At 37.5% G+C, this 16,828-nt stretch overlaps 2 protein-coding genes across 3 annotated transcripts in view; one reads left to right on the forward strand and one right to left on the reverse strand.

Annotated features, from left to right (window-relative positions):
- Positions 1–10,279, reverse strand: part of angptl2b (angiopoietin-like 2b) — a 35,096-nt gene extending 24,817 nt beyond the window's left edge. For both annotated transcript variants that reach the window (XM_015605509.3, XM_007247977.3), the window contains exon 1: positions 9,523–10,279. The gene's annotated coding sequence lies outside the window, so the exon portion shown is untranslated. The remainder of the gene's footprint in view (positions 1–9,522) is intronic.
- The window catches only part of ralgps1 (Ral GEF with PH domain and SH3 binding motif 1), a 148,373-nt gene that overhangs the window by 83,729 nt on the left and 47,816 nt on the right, over positions 1–16,828 (forward strand). The gene's annotated exons all lie outside the window — the stretch shown is intronic.

A 16,828-nucleotide genomic window follows, 5' to 3' on the forward strand; every position in this document is an offset into this window, starting at 1 on the left:
CCTAGTTAGTGGAGAAAGCACATCTGCCCCAATACAAAACACTGTCATTACTCCCTCCGCCCGCCACATGCGAACACGATGCTAAAAACACTCCACCACGTCACTGTCTGAACTGAACTCTCCTCAGGAAACAGAAAAAGAATTGTATCACTTATAAACTCATGAAGTCCACAAATCCACCAGCAGCTCCAGTTTTATATATGACCGTATACCGATAACAAAGTGTGCATTGCTTTCTGTGTATTTGCTAAATAATCATATTTAAGACATCGACCACATCAGTGTGATAATTACCTAATTAAACAAATAACAACTGTAATATTTAATACATTATATTAGGCATCTCAGTGATTAGTACTAGAGTGCGTGGTATTTAAGCAATAGAATACGAGAGGGAGTGTGTTATCACGAATAACATCACGGCTGTGATTCAGTCGCAGGCACGAGCCGAAGGCGAGTGCTGTAGATAATCACAGCCGTGATGTTATTCGTGATAACACACCACCTCGAGTGTTTTATTGCTTTTATACAACAGTTTCTTTTTTTACAAAATGAATAAATAAAATAAATCAAAGAACTTTAAGAAATTAAGAATGAATATGCTTTAATATGGACTGTGCTGTCCCCCAAAAAGTAGTTCCACCACAACTGTAACAGAACTGAAACTTAACTACTAAACGGTGTATGCTTCATACAGACTAACACCATGAAAGCGAAGATGGTAATGTTAGGACCGTGAAATAACGCTAATACTCTCCTCTCCTGCTCTGTGGTATCTTCAAGCTGCGCATTTTTGAGCATTTCTTCCTGTTTTGCTGGGTGGTGTTGGTTGTTGTTGGTTGGGTGGTGTTGTAGCCGGCTGGACTGTGGTTAGGTTAGCGTAGCTTGCTTTAGCTCAGCATTAACTTAGCCTAGCCTGGCTGGTTAGCGTTCTGGCTGTCAGACGGCATTAGCCGAGCGATTTATGCCGTGGTTGAGCGCTAGCATGTGCTAAGCTAACGCTGCCACTGATGCCGTTGATGATTCTAAGCTGTCCTGTGTATATACGCCGTTACTCAGCAATGCGTCGGCGGAGTGATACAGGTTTAGTGTGAGAAGGCCGTGATGTTATCACAAATATCATCACGGCTAGAACACTTCTCAACCAATCAGATTGTGAGGTTGGAACTAACTGTTGTATAATGTGATATAAATAATGTATAGTTGCAAGAAAAAGTATGTGAACCCTTTGGGAATACTTGGATTTCTGCATAAATTGGTCATTAAATGTGTTCTGATCTTCAAAACATCAATAGACAAACGCAGTCTGCTTAAACTAATACCACACAAAAAATTTTATGTTTGCATTATTTTATTGAACACAACATGTTAACATCACAGTGAGGGGGGAAATGTTTGTCAATCTTTGGATTTAATAACTGGTTGGCCCTTCTTTGCCAGCAATAACCTCAATGAAACGTTTCGGTTTGCTGACAGATAGTCTTCTGCAAAATGTCTTGGTAAACTTGGGAATTCATTTTTCCATTGATGATGGCAATCTGTCCAGACCCTGAGGCAGCAAAGATGTGTGATATTAGTTTAATCAGGCTGTGTTTTTCTATTGTTGTGACTATTGTTGTGACAGAACACATTTAATGACCAATTTATGCAGAAATCCAAGTGATTCCAAAGAGTTCAAGAAATTAGCAAGAAATTAGCCTTATGTGACACCGCAGATCCTGCAGCAAGTTTATGATTAACCACACCTATGTTATAATGTTAACAAAAATGAACGAAATAACGAAACCTGGAAGTGAAAGCGAAAAAGCATGTTTGTTAAACTAATAAACTAATAAAAACTGTAATTAAAAGAAAAAAACAGCAACTACATGGAACTGCATTGAGAGTTTATAAAGCTAACTAAAACTAGCTAAAATTATAGGTAGAATATACTTAGTTTTCGTGTTTGATCATTTATTTTATAAGCTTTTTTAAGTTGGTAATTCTGGAGTTTATTGGGTTTCTGAGTTTTTGTTTTTCTCCCTGGTGTCTTATGGATAGGTTTTTATTTTCATGTTAATGTGTGTTCTAGTCTATTGGCTATTTTAAGCAGCAGTGTTACATTTATTTTGCACTAAAGGCTAATAGCTTGTGGACTGTTTCAGTTTTTGTGTACAGTTGGTTGTTTAACAGAAAATGAATATTATTTTTAAATATTTTTTTTATTACGCAATACCTATTTGAATCCTGCAACTCTAATCCTAAAACTAAAATAACTAAAATAAAACTAAGCATTCATCAAAAATAAAAACTATCCAACCCACTCTAAAAACTAAAAAAATCAAACTAACTAAACTGGAGAAGAAAAAGTAAAAAAGAAATCAAATTAAACTATAATGAAAATTTCTATTAAACTATTATAACCTTATGCTGCAGATGTGAGGACTGCACGTGTGCAGACTGTGATGATGACGCTGAAACAGTATATTGTGCAGCGGTAGTTATTGGGTTAATGATGGCAGGGCTGTGGGCTGGCACTGCAGGCCCTTAACCCCCTCTGCTCCTTGTAAACAGAAGCGCAGAGGGACAGAGAGAGGGCGGTCAGTGTCAGTGCAGCTGTTTCACACAGTAATAACAGGGCGAGAGAGCACAACTGCTCTTACTCTCTCTCTTTCTCTCTCTCTTTCCCTTCACTCGTCCCTCTCACCCTCTCATTTCATCCTGAGCCTGGCATTCCATACATTCCTTCCTCCATCATTAGAGCATTTGGTCCATCATTTGAACTACATGCACACACGTACACACACATCCACACGTGTGTGTGTGTGTTTGTGTAAATATGGAAAAAAAGAGACTATTTTAAGATTAAATTTCTCTGATTTTAGTTCCTGTCATTTCTGGGCTATAAGCCGCTACTATAAGCAGCTTATTTATCAGTCAGGCTAATATTAGCCTAGCCTGCTTTACAAACATAATCAAAACATTGGATATCTAAGCTTACTGAAACACACAGACGTGCTTTACACACACCAAAGCCGAAGCTGAGGTGCCAAAGTGCAATATAGTCTAGGCTACCGGTAGCAGCGACTCTGCAAAATCTGGGCACTGTATAATATAAATGTAACACTAGAGCATTAATAAGAAGCAGGTTATTATAAATATAGATAACTGATGATAATCACAGCAGCCCTGTAACAGATCATGAGCAGAAAATGCTCCTTTCCTTCCGAGTGTCTTAAACTGGCAGCCCAAGTAATTAAAATATTATTCCATTTTAATATTACAACTTTAGGCTCGTAATATTACGACTTTACTCTCGTGTCTTTTTCTGGAAGGCTACTGTATTTTTTTTAAACCTTTATTTGTGCACATTGCCTGTTTAATTAAAAATGCTGCTTATAGCCAGTGCAACCTGTGTATGTACAAGTTTTTTTTTTAATTATGGTATATTATTTCTCCCAAAATATTTCATTATTATTCCAAATTAAAATATTGTTATTTAGAGTATTTATTTGCAGAAAATGAGAAATGGTCAAAATAACAAAAAGGTTCATATTAATTTAGATGTTTTAAGAGTTCAGAAATATTTGGTGGAATAACCCTGATTTTGGTACAAAGCCAATCCTAAGAGATAAATTTACCAACCTTTGGCAAAGTCTGCTCAAATAATGGTGTTGGTACCAGATTTAATGTACATGATGACGATTTTAATGAGCTAATTACACTAAGCAATTCTTTTTCTATAACTGGGCTAAAATCGTCTGCAGCTGAACAGAATGTTGTTTTTCTGTTACAAGTTTAATATCTTTTTTGGGACGGGAAGGAGACTGAGATTGGTTAAGTCATGGAGGTTGCTTATACAGCGAGGCGGCAGTGAGAAGTGGCATATGGTCAAACAAAAGCAGTGTGTAAGACTGGTGGAGAGCCTGCAAAAACCCATTAAAGCTGTGATTAAAAATCAGGGTTATTCCACCAAATATTGGTTTCTAAACTTCATCTCTAACTTCATTAATATTGTAGGAAAGGATGTACTGTGCTGCCTCCTGCTTTTTATCCTGCTGATGTTTTCGAGGAAACTGCCAGTACTGTCTGATGGCTTGCCCACAGTGACCGGCCTTCATGAGAACTTGAGAACTTTTTAGCCATAGTTGTTTTTAATTTGGATCATTTATTTGCAATACTGAACGTGTTGACAGTCCTGAGTGACTGCCTTTAATTGCCCTTCCTATCAGCAGCAGCAGCAGCGTACTCCTGCACCCTCAGTCAGCAGCACAGAGGGGACTGTTTCTGATATGCCCCAGTGATTGTTCTAAAGCCCCTTAATCCAAACAGAGCCCTGGCAGAGTGCACAAAGCCTGATTCAGAGCTGCCTCTTCCCCACCCCCTGCAACACTGCAGCTGGAGGAGCTTCCTGAGGGATGGAATGATCCCTCACAACACCTTCAACCTACTCCAGTCATGGCTGTTGTGTTGTTTTGTGTTGTGAGTACATTCACTTAGTCTTACTAATTAATCTTAACATCATAAATACCTTGTAAATACACATAAATAATTAATACACTTAACCTCATAAAACATCTAAATAATAAGTAACCTTAACCTCATTAATACACTTAACCTTGTAAATACACGTAAATTGCTAGGTTTCAGTTTCTTCACCAGCTGCCCACTGGCTCATTACTGGTAGAGTAATACAACTGTTAAAGAAATGTTTTCAGAAGTTATAGAGATAGAGCCGTATAGGTGTGGTGAGTACAGATGTAGTGAGTATAGGTGTGGTGATGTTAAATTATAGATGTGGTAAGTATAGATGTGGTAAGTACAGATGTGGTGATTTTAAATTATAAATGTGGTGAGATGTAGAGAGTATAAATGTGGTTAGTACAGATGTGGTAAGTATAGATGTGGTGAGTACAGACGTGTGAGTATAGGTGTAGTGATTTTAAATTATAGATGTGAAGAGTATAGACGTGTGAGTATAGGTGTAGTGATTTTAAATTATAGATGTGAAGAGTATAGACGTGTGAGTATAGGTGTAGTGATTTTAAATTATAGATGTGAAGAGTATAGACGTGTGAGTATAGGTGTGGTGATTTTAAATTATAAATGTGGAGAGTATAGACATGTGAGTATAGATGTGGTGAGTATAAATTATAGATGTAGTGACTATAGACGTGTGAGTACAAGTTGTCATGAGTAGATGTGGTGAGTTTAAATTATAGCTGTGGTGAGGACAGATGTGTGAATATAGGTGTGGTAATTTTAATTTATAGATGTGGTAAGTGCAGATGTGGTGATTTTAAATTATAGATGTGCTGAGTACAGATTTAGTGAGTAAAGAGTGTGGTAAGTTTAAATGATACATGTGGTGAATATAGCTGTGGTGGGTAAAGATGTTTGAGTATAGGTGTGGTGATTTTAAATTGTAGATGTGGTGAATACAGATGTGTGAGTATAGCAATGGTGATTTTAAATTGTAGATGTGGTGAGTACAGATGTGTGAGTATAGCAGTGGTGATTTAAAATTGTAGATGTGTTGAGTACAGATGTTTGAGTATAGGTGTGGTGATTTTAAATTGTAGATGTGGTGAGTAAAGATGTGTGTGTATAGCAATGGTGATTTTAAATTATAGGTGTGGTGAGTACAGATGTGTGAGTATAGCAATGGTGATTTTAAATTGTAGATGTGATGAGCACAGATTCAGTGAGTATAGAGTGTGGTAAGTTTAAATGATAGATGTGGTGACTATAGCTGTGGTGATTTTAAATTATAGATGTGCTGAGTACAGATTTAGTGAGTAAAGAGTGTGGTAAGTTTAAATGATACATGTGGTGAATATAGCTGTGGTGGGTAAAGATGTTTGAGTATAGGTGTGGTGATTTTAAATTGTAGATGTGGTGAGTACAGATGTGTGAGTATAGCAATGGTGATTTTAAATTGTAGATGTGGTGAGTACAGATGTGTGAGTATAGCAATGGTGATTTTAAATTGTAGATGTGGTGAGTACAGATGTGGTGAGTACAGATTTAGTGAGTAAAGAGTGTGGTAGGTTTAAATGATTGATGTGGTGAGTAAAGATGTGTGAGTATAGCTGTGGTGATTTTAAATTATAGATGTAGTAAGTATTGCTGTGGTGAGTACAGATGTGTGAGTATAGTTGTCATGATTTTAAATTGTAGATGTGTGTATAGATGTGGTGAGTATAGACGTGTGAGTATAGATTTGGTGAGTATTAATTATAGATGTAGTGACTATAGACGTGTGAGTACAAGTTGTCATGAGTAGATGTGGTGAGTTTAAATTATAGCTGTGGTGAGGACAGATGTGTGAATATAGGTGTGGTAATTTTAATTTATAGATGTGGTAAGTACAGATGTGTGAGTACAGATGTGGTGAATATAGATTATACATGTGGTAAGTATAGCTGTCATGAGTATAAATGTGGTAATTATAAATATGTTGAGTGTAGGTGTAATGAGTATAGATGTGGTGAGTATAGAGGAAGCAGAGGTTTGGTATTGTAACTCTTTTAGCTGTATTCACAGAAACAGGCTCTCCTACACTGGAGAAAGCTGAGGGATATGTTACAGGCTGTCTGCTATCAGTGTCCTCCTCCCTGTTCCTCTCCTCTTATCTTTTCTTCATGTTCCATGTCATCCCAATACTCCCACCAGAGCACTGTTGCCCTGGTTAGCAGTGCTGGCAGGAAACCAGCACACTCCAGTTTAGAACCCCGGTCTGTGTACTGGTGACGTCTGCGCTTGGCCGGGGCTCCTTTGTTGTGCTGAAGTGTGTGTGTGCGCGTGTGTGTGTGTCCAGAACAATCTGATAAGGAGCCGAGTGTGTGTGTGTTTGTGTGTGTGTTTATTGGCAGTTAATGGATGCTTGTTCTGAAAAGAACACACACATCCCTCAAATAGACTGTACATTTAAATATAAAGGGACCTAAAGAATTTGTGAGAAGAATGAAGAGTGATGCCACTGAAGAGATACTAGTGCTCATCCTGTCCCAGATCCATTTAGAGGACTGAATTTCTTTTGTTTTATATACAGTTGTGGTCAAAAGTTTACATACACTTGTAAAAAAACATAATGTTATGGCTGTCTTGAGTTTTCAATAAGTTCTACAACTCTTATTTTTCTGTGATAGAGTGATCGGAACACATACATGTTTGTCACAAAAAACAGTCATAAAATTTGGTTCTTTCATAAATTTATTATGGGTCTGCTGAAAATGTCACCAAATCTGCTGGGTCAAAAATATACATACAGCAACAAAATTTGTCAATTTTGGTGATGTAGCGAGTTGTGTCAATCAAATTAGCTTCATGTCATGGCCTCTTCACTTCTTGTAAGTGATTCTGATTGACTACAGCTGTTGACTTCTCATGAGCCCATTTAAATAGGGCTCATTTGACCCAGTGATTAGACTCAGCTACAAAAGCTACAATGGGAAAGTCAAAGGAACTCAGTGTGGATCTGAAAAAGCGAATTATTGACTTGAACAAGTCAGGGAAGTCACTTGGAGCCATTTCAAAGCAGCTACAGGTCCCAAGAGCAACTGTGCAGACAATTATACGCAAGTATAAAGTGCATGGAACAGTTGTGTCACTGCCACGATCAGGAAGAAAACGCAAGCTATCACATGCTGCCGAGAGGAGATTGGTCAGGATGGTCAAGAGTCAACCAAGAATCACCAAGAAGCAGGTCTGCAAGGATTTGGAAGCTGATGGAACACAGGTGTCAGTCTCCACAGTCAAGCGTGTTTACATCGCCATGGACTGAGAGGCTGCCGTGCAAGAAAGAAGCCCTTGCTCCAGAAAAGGCACCTTAAGACTCGGCTGAAGTTTGCTGCTGATCACATGGACAAAGATAAAACCTTCTGGAGGAAAGTTCTCTGGTCAGACGAAACAAAAATTGAGCTGTTTGGCCACAACACCCAGCAATATGTTTGGAAGAGAAAAGGTGAGGCCTTTAATCCCAGGAACACCATGCCTACTGTCAAGCATGGTGGTGGTAGTATTATGCTCTGGGGATGTTTTGCTGCCAGTGGAACTGGTTCTTTGCAGAAAGTAAATGGGATAATGAAGAAGGAGGATTACCTCCAAATTCTGCAGGAAAACTTAAAACCATCAGCCCGAAGGTTGGGTCTTGGGCGCAGTTGGGTGTTCCAACAAGACAATGACCCAAAACACACATCAAAAGTGGTAAAGGAATGGCTAAACCAGGCTAGAATTAAGGTTTTAGAATGGCCTTCCCAAAGTCCTGACTTAAACCCCATTGAGAACATGTGGACAGTGCTAAAGAAACGGGTTCATGCAAGAAAACCATCACATTTAGCTGAACTGCACCAATTCTGTCAAGAAGAGTGGTCAAACATTCGACCTGAAGCTTGCCAGGAGCTTGTGGATGGCTACCAAAAGCGCCTAGTTGCCGTGAAAATGGCCAAGGGACATGTAACCAAATACTAATGTTGCTGTATGTATATTTTTGACCCAGCAGATTTGGTGACATTTTCAGCAGACCCATAATAAATTTATGAAAGAACCAAATTTTATGACTGTTTTTTGTGACAAACATGTATGTGTTCCGATCACTCTATCACAGAAAAATAAGAGTTGTAGAACTTATTGAAAACTCAAGACAGCCATAACATTATGTTTTTTTACAAGTGTATGTAAACTTTTGACCACAACTGTATATATATATATATATATATATATATATATATATATATATATATATATATATATATATATATATATATATATATATATATATATATATATATATATTTTTTTTTTTTTTTTTTTTTTTTTTTATCTGAAATGAACTAAAAACAGCAGTTCTTCACTGTGGTGAACTGCCTTGGGGACTTCACTCTTTTTCTGAAGGGGCTGAGTGAGTATTGGCAAGAACTGGAAGGGACGATACATATCATGATACTGGTGTTACAACTCACTACATTCCATTACATTGTGATACTGTAAGCAATATATTTAGCAATATATTCATATACATTAGGAAAATTATTTATAATATTTATAAAATCTAAATAAAGGAAAAGATAACTTTTTATCCAATCAGAACAGTGGGAATGAATGACAGAACAGGGTTTAAATGCAGCACTATACACACTTTCTGCCACCAATGTTTACATGTAAAATAATAATAAATAATATAAAATAATAATAATACTGTATTTTTAAAAATAATACAGTTCAGCAAAACCCAATTTTACAATACTATGTATATTGATATTTCTTACCACTACTAGTTCATAATTGCAGTACGTAAAAAGCAATGCTAATAAAAAAAAGTTAGCAGTTCACAGAGTGGCTCAAAATCCATACTGATCAGAAACAGGTAACAATTTTATTTATTGTTTTTTAAGGAATATTAGATGCTTAGATACCCGTACCAGTTTAAAATCCTTAGTTTACAACTACAGGTCCAGAACTATTTTAAGCACCTTTTATTAGTAAGACAATTAGTAGGAAGCCACTGTCATTCAAAGTAAGCCAATAGAGTGCCGTTCTTACCAGACAGTTTTACACCCCTTCCACAAACAGCTCTTCGGGTTCTCTTCAGAGTCCTGTAGAAGTCATCACAGCTTGTGGAGAGCTCTGTGATGCCCTGCACCGTCTCCTTGCTGCAGTTCAGGCTCCGGTTCCCGCAGTAATCTCCTGCTGTTACTCTTTTGTTGGTGCGTGTCCTCAGAGTGAATGGAGACACTTCTCATGAACTTCCAGTTAAGAACCTTTGTCTGTTTGGAGACACTGAGGCTGTGAAAAGCTGACGGATCCAGGCGCTCTGAAAGAAGCTGAAACTGATCGGCTGAAACAAATAGGCAGAGAGATGCCCACAGTATTCTTTTTTTAAACAATATTCTTATTTTAATTAGATCAAAAATGAATTAAAAAATAGTATTCCTGTGGATCTGTTGTAGAATTGTCTCCTTGAGCAATTTGCAAAACACAAAATTATCCAAAGTTATTAGAAAAAAATCTTCCAGATAGAAGAAATAAAAAAAAGGTCCAGGTGTTCCAGTGAGGAAAGCAGGTGAAAGTGTGTAGAATTGAGTAGAATTGTGGAGCAGAGGTGGGAGGTGGTGGTTCCTCAGAGCTCTCAGTAGGAGTGAGAGAGCTCAGCTGGGTCAGCCTGCCTTCTCAACCCTCAACAAGGTGTGTGTGTGTGTGTGTGTGTGTATGTGTATGTGTATGTGTTCTGTCACTCTGAGCTGTCCATTACTTCTGCCATACCAGTCTACCCCCCCTCTCTCTCTCTCTCTCTCTCTCTCTCTCACTATAATGATGGAAATTGTTCTGGCACAATGTCTCAACAAGCAGTAAATGTGGGATAGATCCGCCCCCTTTTCCTACTTTCTCCACCCCTTGGCACAAAGGCATCTACAAGCAAGAGGTACAAATCCCCCCACTCATCCAGACACTCTCTCTCCTTCAGTCATTCTCTTTCTCTCTCTCTTCCTACTTCAGTCATTCACTCTCTCTCTCACTCACTGAAGCACCACACACATTCCTTCTACTCCTCCTGTGTGGGGCTATTTCTGTCTTTTAGCTGTCATCTGAAACAGTTAAACACTGTACAGGGATGTCACAGCAAGTTCTCATATAAGAGCTGATCTGACTGAGGTACAATAAAAAAATATCTTTATTATTATTATTATTATTATTATTATTATTATTATTATTATTATTAGTAGTAGTAGTAGTAGTAGTAGTAGTAATTGTAGTGGTATTTCATTAACTTACATTTATACACATATGCCTTTCTACAACCCAAGTACAAATGCAGTAGACACTCAGCACTCAACCAACACACACACACACACACACACACACACACACTCAATGACTCACCCCCCACCCCCGCACGCACACACACACACACACCCTACTCTCAACTATCTACAGCCCAGGCACAGACCAAGGACTCACACATATTTATACTCACACATTTACATAATTGACATAATGCTGCCTCAATAAACATATAAAGCTCTGGAAAAAAAAAGAGACCACTTCAGTTTCTGAATCTGTTTCTCTGATTTTGCTATTTATAGGTTTATTTTTGAGTAAAATGATTGTTTAATTCTACAAACTACAGACATTTGTCCCACGTTCCAAATAAAAACATTGTCATTTAGAGCATTTATTTGCAGAAAGTGAGAAATGTCTGAAAAAACAACAAAGATGCAAAGATTTTTCAGACCTCAAATAATGCAAAGAAAACAAGTTCATATTCATTCATCAAGTTTTTATATTTGTTGGAGTGACCCTGATTTTGATAGATTATAGAACAGTTTTCATGCATCTTGGCATGTTCTCCTCCACCAGTCTTACACACTGCTTTTGGATAACTTTATACCACTCCTGGTGCAAAAATTCAAGCAGTTCAGCTTGGTTTGGTGGCTTGTGATGGAAACAACAGTTGTTACACAAGATCTGATCAGTCAGCTAAGACTAGCACTGGAGCTACTCGACTAATGTTGCTATCAAACACTAGAATTCAGTACTTTCCCAAATTCCTTTTCTTAATTTAAATAAACACCAAAACACTTCTGTCTACCTTCTGAAACTGCATTCAGGTGTTTATTTAAATCTGATTAATCAGTGCTTTTAAGGGAACAAAGTGACAAAATGTTTTTTTTTTAAGAAAAATATATATGTATTATAAAATATAATAATCTATGGACCCAATATGCCTAGATAACATGCAATATGCTATATCAGAAACACCTATTCAAGTTTTATTTTATTTATTAATTTATTCTAATTTCCAGAAGTGTTTAGAGTTAATAAAGAGTTTAGGCACTGAAAGTAGCCGGGCTCATAAATCCAGCAACACAGCCAGGCTGCTGCTTTTAAAATCCTTAATTCCCCAGAACAGGAATTGGGTTTGGGGGTATTTACAAGCTGCTGGATATCGTACGATTTGCCTGAAGTGAGCTCAGCCTCCCTAGGTGTTCCCTAAGTAGATCCTTAATGGGAACAGTGGTTCCAGTGCAGGTCAGAGCTTGCCTGTTGTTGGATTCATCAATAGCGTTGCTCACCTTCATAGTGAATATACAGTGGCTTTCAAAAGTATTCATTCCTCTTGAACTTTTTCACAATTTATTTATTAAATAAAAACCTGAAATGTGTGACGTTCAAAAGTATTCAGCCTCCTTTTTTCTAAAACCTCTAAAACCTTCTTTCTAAATCCAGTGCAATCAACTGCCTAGACCAGGGGTGTCCAAACTTTTTTTGTTGGGGGCCAGAAGGAGAAATATATTTGAAGTCACGGGCCACACTCTGTAATAAAACAAATAATGAAATATACCACTTTAAATAATACTTTTTTCCAGATTATTTCATTTACACACGATTTTACGTGACTTACTATCTTTATCTTTGACAATTTTGTGTAAACTAACAATTTTTCAAATTAATGTTTAATTTCATGATGTCTCCTAATATTAAACTCCTTAATTACGGAAACTTTTAGACTCTTTAGCCCGTTTTTCTGCGCTAGAAATGCGCACTCTCTCCACTTTTAGACTCTTTGGCCCGTTTTTCTGCGCTAGAAATGCACACTCTCTCCGCTTTTAGGCTCTTTGGCCCGTTTTTCTGCTCTAGAAATGCGCTTCCTCTCCGCTTTTAGACTCTTTTACCCCGTTTTTCTGCGCTAGAAATGCGGACCCTCTCCGCTTTTAGACTCTTTGGCCCGTTTCTGACACCTAGCGTTCAAACTTTGAATCTCACTTTATAAAAACCTGCTTAACAGCAGGCCAACTTTCATTCTATTTCTAAAATATCTCGGGCCGTAGTTTGGACACCCCTGGTCTAGACACTAATTTAGTTTAGTGTGTAAATGCACCTGTTCTGAGGCCTTAGTGGTTTGTTAGAGAACACTAGGTGAACAAACAGCATCATAAAAAACCAAGAAACTCCAGACAGGTCAGAGTGCAGAACTGTAAAGCAGGGTTCGGTTATAAAAACATCTCCCAAGCTTTAAGCATCGGTCATCCAAAAATAGAAATGTATTCTACACCTGCAAACCTACCAAGACATGGCCGTCCACCCAAACTGACAGACCAAGCAAGAAGAGCACCAATCAGAGAAGCGGCCAAGAGGCTCATGGTCACTCTGGAGGAGCTGCAGAAATCCACAGCTCACATTTTTTTTTATAATTCTTTTAACCAATCGTCAATCATCTGTATTGATGCTGTGCATGTTGAATGACCTTTCCTGTAAGCATGCTGGGAATTACTGACTAATTATTCTCGTATAAATAGCTTTGTATTCTGGATGTCATAAACTTTTCTAACAATTTATCCAAAACAGGCAATAAGCTTATCTGTTTTCTGTTGTGTGCCATCACTTGAACTTCGATGGTGTTGTTTTGTTTAGAAATTTAAAATAAACTGGATTCTGTCTGTACTGTTATCTGTTAATCTGTTAACCTAATCAGTCAACAGCTTTGAGTAGAAACAGTCTCCCCCTCGCTGTTGTTTTAGCCTGTTTAAACTGTAAACCAGTATTTCTTGAAATGGGCACTGGAGGACTGAAGACCCTGATTTAGTCTTAAATTTAATAGCGTAAAATTGGAGATTATGTCTTTAAATGTACCTATGCATTGCAAACGCACACATACAGCTTGTCTAGTCTCTGTTGTTGAGAAGTACTGCCAATAGAATAGGACTTCCTTGAGCAGATAACTATAAACCTATTGGCTCCATGTCTAGTACCAGGGAATAAACCCTCAGTATTGAGCTGTGGATCAGTGTTAGAACTGTGTTCTCTGGAATGATGAAGCTCTGTCCAATACTTTTGGGTGGGATGAGTTAGAGATAAAGTAGAGTGGTGATCATCCAATCCTCCATCCTGACCTCACAAACACGTTTGTCACTAAATGCAATCAAATCTTTACGGCAGTGCCCCTACAAACTGCTACAACTGCTGTCATGGTCTAAAATTGTATTTAAAAAAGTGCATCTATTTATTTTTATTATTTTTTTTTTTTACACCAAAACATCTCATAAATACTAATTTAATGCTCATTTCATGTTATAAAGTCTGGTAGATACATAGAAGATAAACCGAGCGCATAAGAAACTGATTTAAGAAAGGCAGTTTAAGTGTCGTTTCTTTAAAGCGGTTTATGATAGCTGCTGGGTATAGAATCCTGCTTTTCTTGGCTGGACTGGTTGAGTGGAACATATTTTAAAAAATGGAAGATGAAGTAAATCATATCTGTGCTCCAAAAACTACTGGAAATAAACACATAGTGCTTCCTGATATAGCCTGCCATAAAGGAGTAGTAAAGTTTTGTGTGGAAAATGCTGTGGAGTCTGTTTTTTCCCAGCCTTGCTGGTGAAGAATCAGAGGATTACATTGTTTAGTGTGTTTTAGTGCTTAAAATCACTTATCTCTCAGAACATCATGAAATTCTAGTCTAGCAAAAAACATCAGCAAAATTGCAGTCATTTACCCGTTCTCCCTCTCCACCCCCATCCAAAGCGTTACGTGGCTAACTGTTACTGACAACTCAAATTATCCTTCTCTGTTGAGATGGTTCACCATGTTCACTGTGTGATGTAAGTGAAAATTGTATTGTATAGATTGTGTGTTTTGTGGGAAGAGGCCACGCCTTCGCCAGACTAGAGGAACTGTTTTAAAAGGTTTCAAAAGGCCACCTCTTGAAAGTAGCCGGTTTGAAAGCCATATTCATTAGATGACATAAGTTCCCCACATCAGCCTCAGTGCTTTTTTTAAAGCTTTTGTCTGTTTTACTGCAGCAGACGGCCGTGCGGTTTGTGAATGAAGCTGTCTGATCTGCATCTTAGACCGGGGAATTACGCTGAATGCTTTACTGACGACTGTGCCCTTGGCCCGCATCCAAAACCAGTGTGTTTTACAGCGCGGCCTGCTTCTCTTTCCATCGCTAATCCGAAACAGGTGCAGGAGCGCTAGCGAGTAAAGCGAGAGAAAAACGTTAAAAGTTGAGTTGAGCCACCAGTCAGAGCTTTCTGAAGTGGGGATTGGTTCTCATGGACTGAATCCTGGAGAAAACTGGGTTCTTGCTTGGGAAATGTTTCATGTGCTTCTGTCGGATGTGTTAGTGAAGAATCCAGCACATAGTGTTACAGAGCTGTTTTCTGCCACTATATCTAAAAATCTAAATAGACATTGTGATTTAAAAGCGACATTTTAGATAAACAGACATGCGTTTTTCAAAATAATCTTTAATAATTAATTGAGAAAGTTTTTTGTTGCTTTAAAGAGGAGAATAAATCAGGAAAAGAAATAATACAGGAAAAGGAAAGTAGTATAATTAGAATTAATATATAATGCTTAATGTTTAAATATTTGGTATTATTATTATTGATGAGAACTATGTTCAAATGTGTTTCAGCAAACTAGGGGTGACCTGCAATAGTCGCAGATTCGACTATTTGATTCGGAGGACCCCTATTTGGCTATGAACCTCATAGTCGAATGTACCATTCTGACTGCATGGGGGTGCCCAAGGCTGCTGCTAAGCATTAATTGTTATATGAAATGTCTTTGTTTTTGTGGAGCGCACTTTATCCGTTCAACATCAACAAGTTGTTTTTTCTGGCACACAACCTTAAAAAAAATCCGAGGATCACAGGTGCTGTAGAACACGGGCTTTTCATATGTCATGAACCTTTTTTCTTTTTCTTTTTCTTTTTTTTTGACAAATCGTATCTAATTTTGCCAGGTAAGTCGAATTCTGCACGCGGTGGGTCTCGGCAAGTAGGCCTATAAACATTTTTGTTGTTGTTGTTTGCTTTTTAAACCCTGTTACTTGACCCTTACTTTAATTTATAATTTTTTGCTGTTGTGTGGCAAATTGTTTTTATACTTTCAGGCAGGCATATTTTATTTAAAGTTATTTTTATTTGAAGTTAGCCAACACATTTCCCAACTGAGAATTATTTTAAAGCTATCATGTTGCTAAATGAGAGATAAAGGCACATTTTGTTGTTTTAAAAGCCGTTTTATTCCTGTTTATTCCTGTTTTATTTATTCCTTTTTTCTGATGTTCGATATGCGCACTGCACTGAGGGTGACTCTTTTTTTTAACATTCTCTTAGTAAATTTCAGTAAATAAATAAATAAAAGCTAAATAAAGCCAACCTACCATGTTTATTCATTGATCTGAGTGTTTTAGGTTTTTTTATCCTTTGAAGTGGAAAAAAAGTCCAGAAGAGAACGGTGATCCCGTTTACGGTGCTCTAGGGGGAAAAAAAACTGATTCAACTATTAGTTGACTAAAGGAAAAATCTGACGAATCAGATTTGACTATGAAAATTCTTAGTTGAAGACACCTCCACAGCAAACTATATTTTAAATAATTAATCTAAGAATTAAGAAAAAAACTACTTACTTGTGATTGCTTGCTGTGTTGGATGCCACCCATGTCTTCATTCAGTGGGGAAACTATTGTGTTTGTTTGGGGACTTTTATTGACAGGTTTCCCTCCAAAATGGCAGGAGATGACATCAAAACACATCCTGTTCTGTGCTATTTAAGGCCATGCAAGCTGTTTTGTTTGAGTGCTGTTTTAGCTTATGGAAATATAACTGTCTGATTAGTTTTGTTAAGCAACTTTCAATGAAAGTTAAAGAGAAAATACATTGAAGGCATTGGTTACTGAAGATTAGAAGAAGGTATTGTGGACAGATGAATCCAAGTATAAGGACATTAGTGAGAAGATACCAACAATACCAATGCTGGAGGCAAGGTGATGGTCTTGGGATGTTCAGGAGGTGGGAAAATGGTATATTTATATAGTGAGGAAGAAACCTTGAAGAAGGAA

Source organism: Astyanax mexicanus, chromosome 12 (genome assembly GCF_023375975.1).
Source record: "Astyanax mexicanus isolate ESR-SI-001 chromosome 12, AstMex3_surface, whole genome shotgun sequence".
Lineage (NCBI taxonomy): Eukaryota > Metazoa > Chordata > Actinopteri > Characiformes > Acestrorhamphidae > Astyanax > Astyanax mexicanus.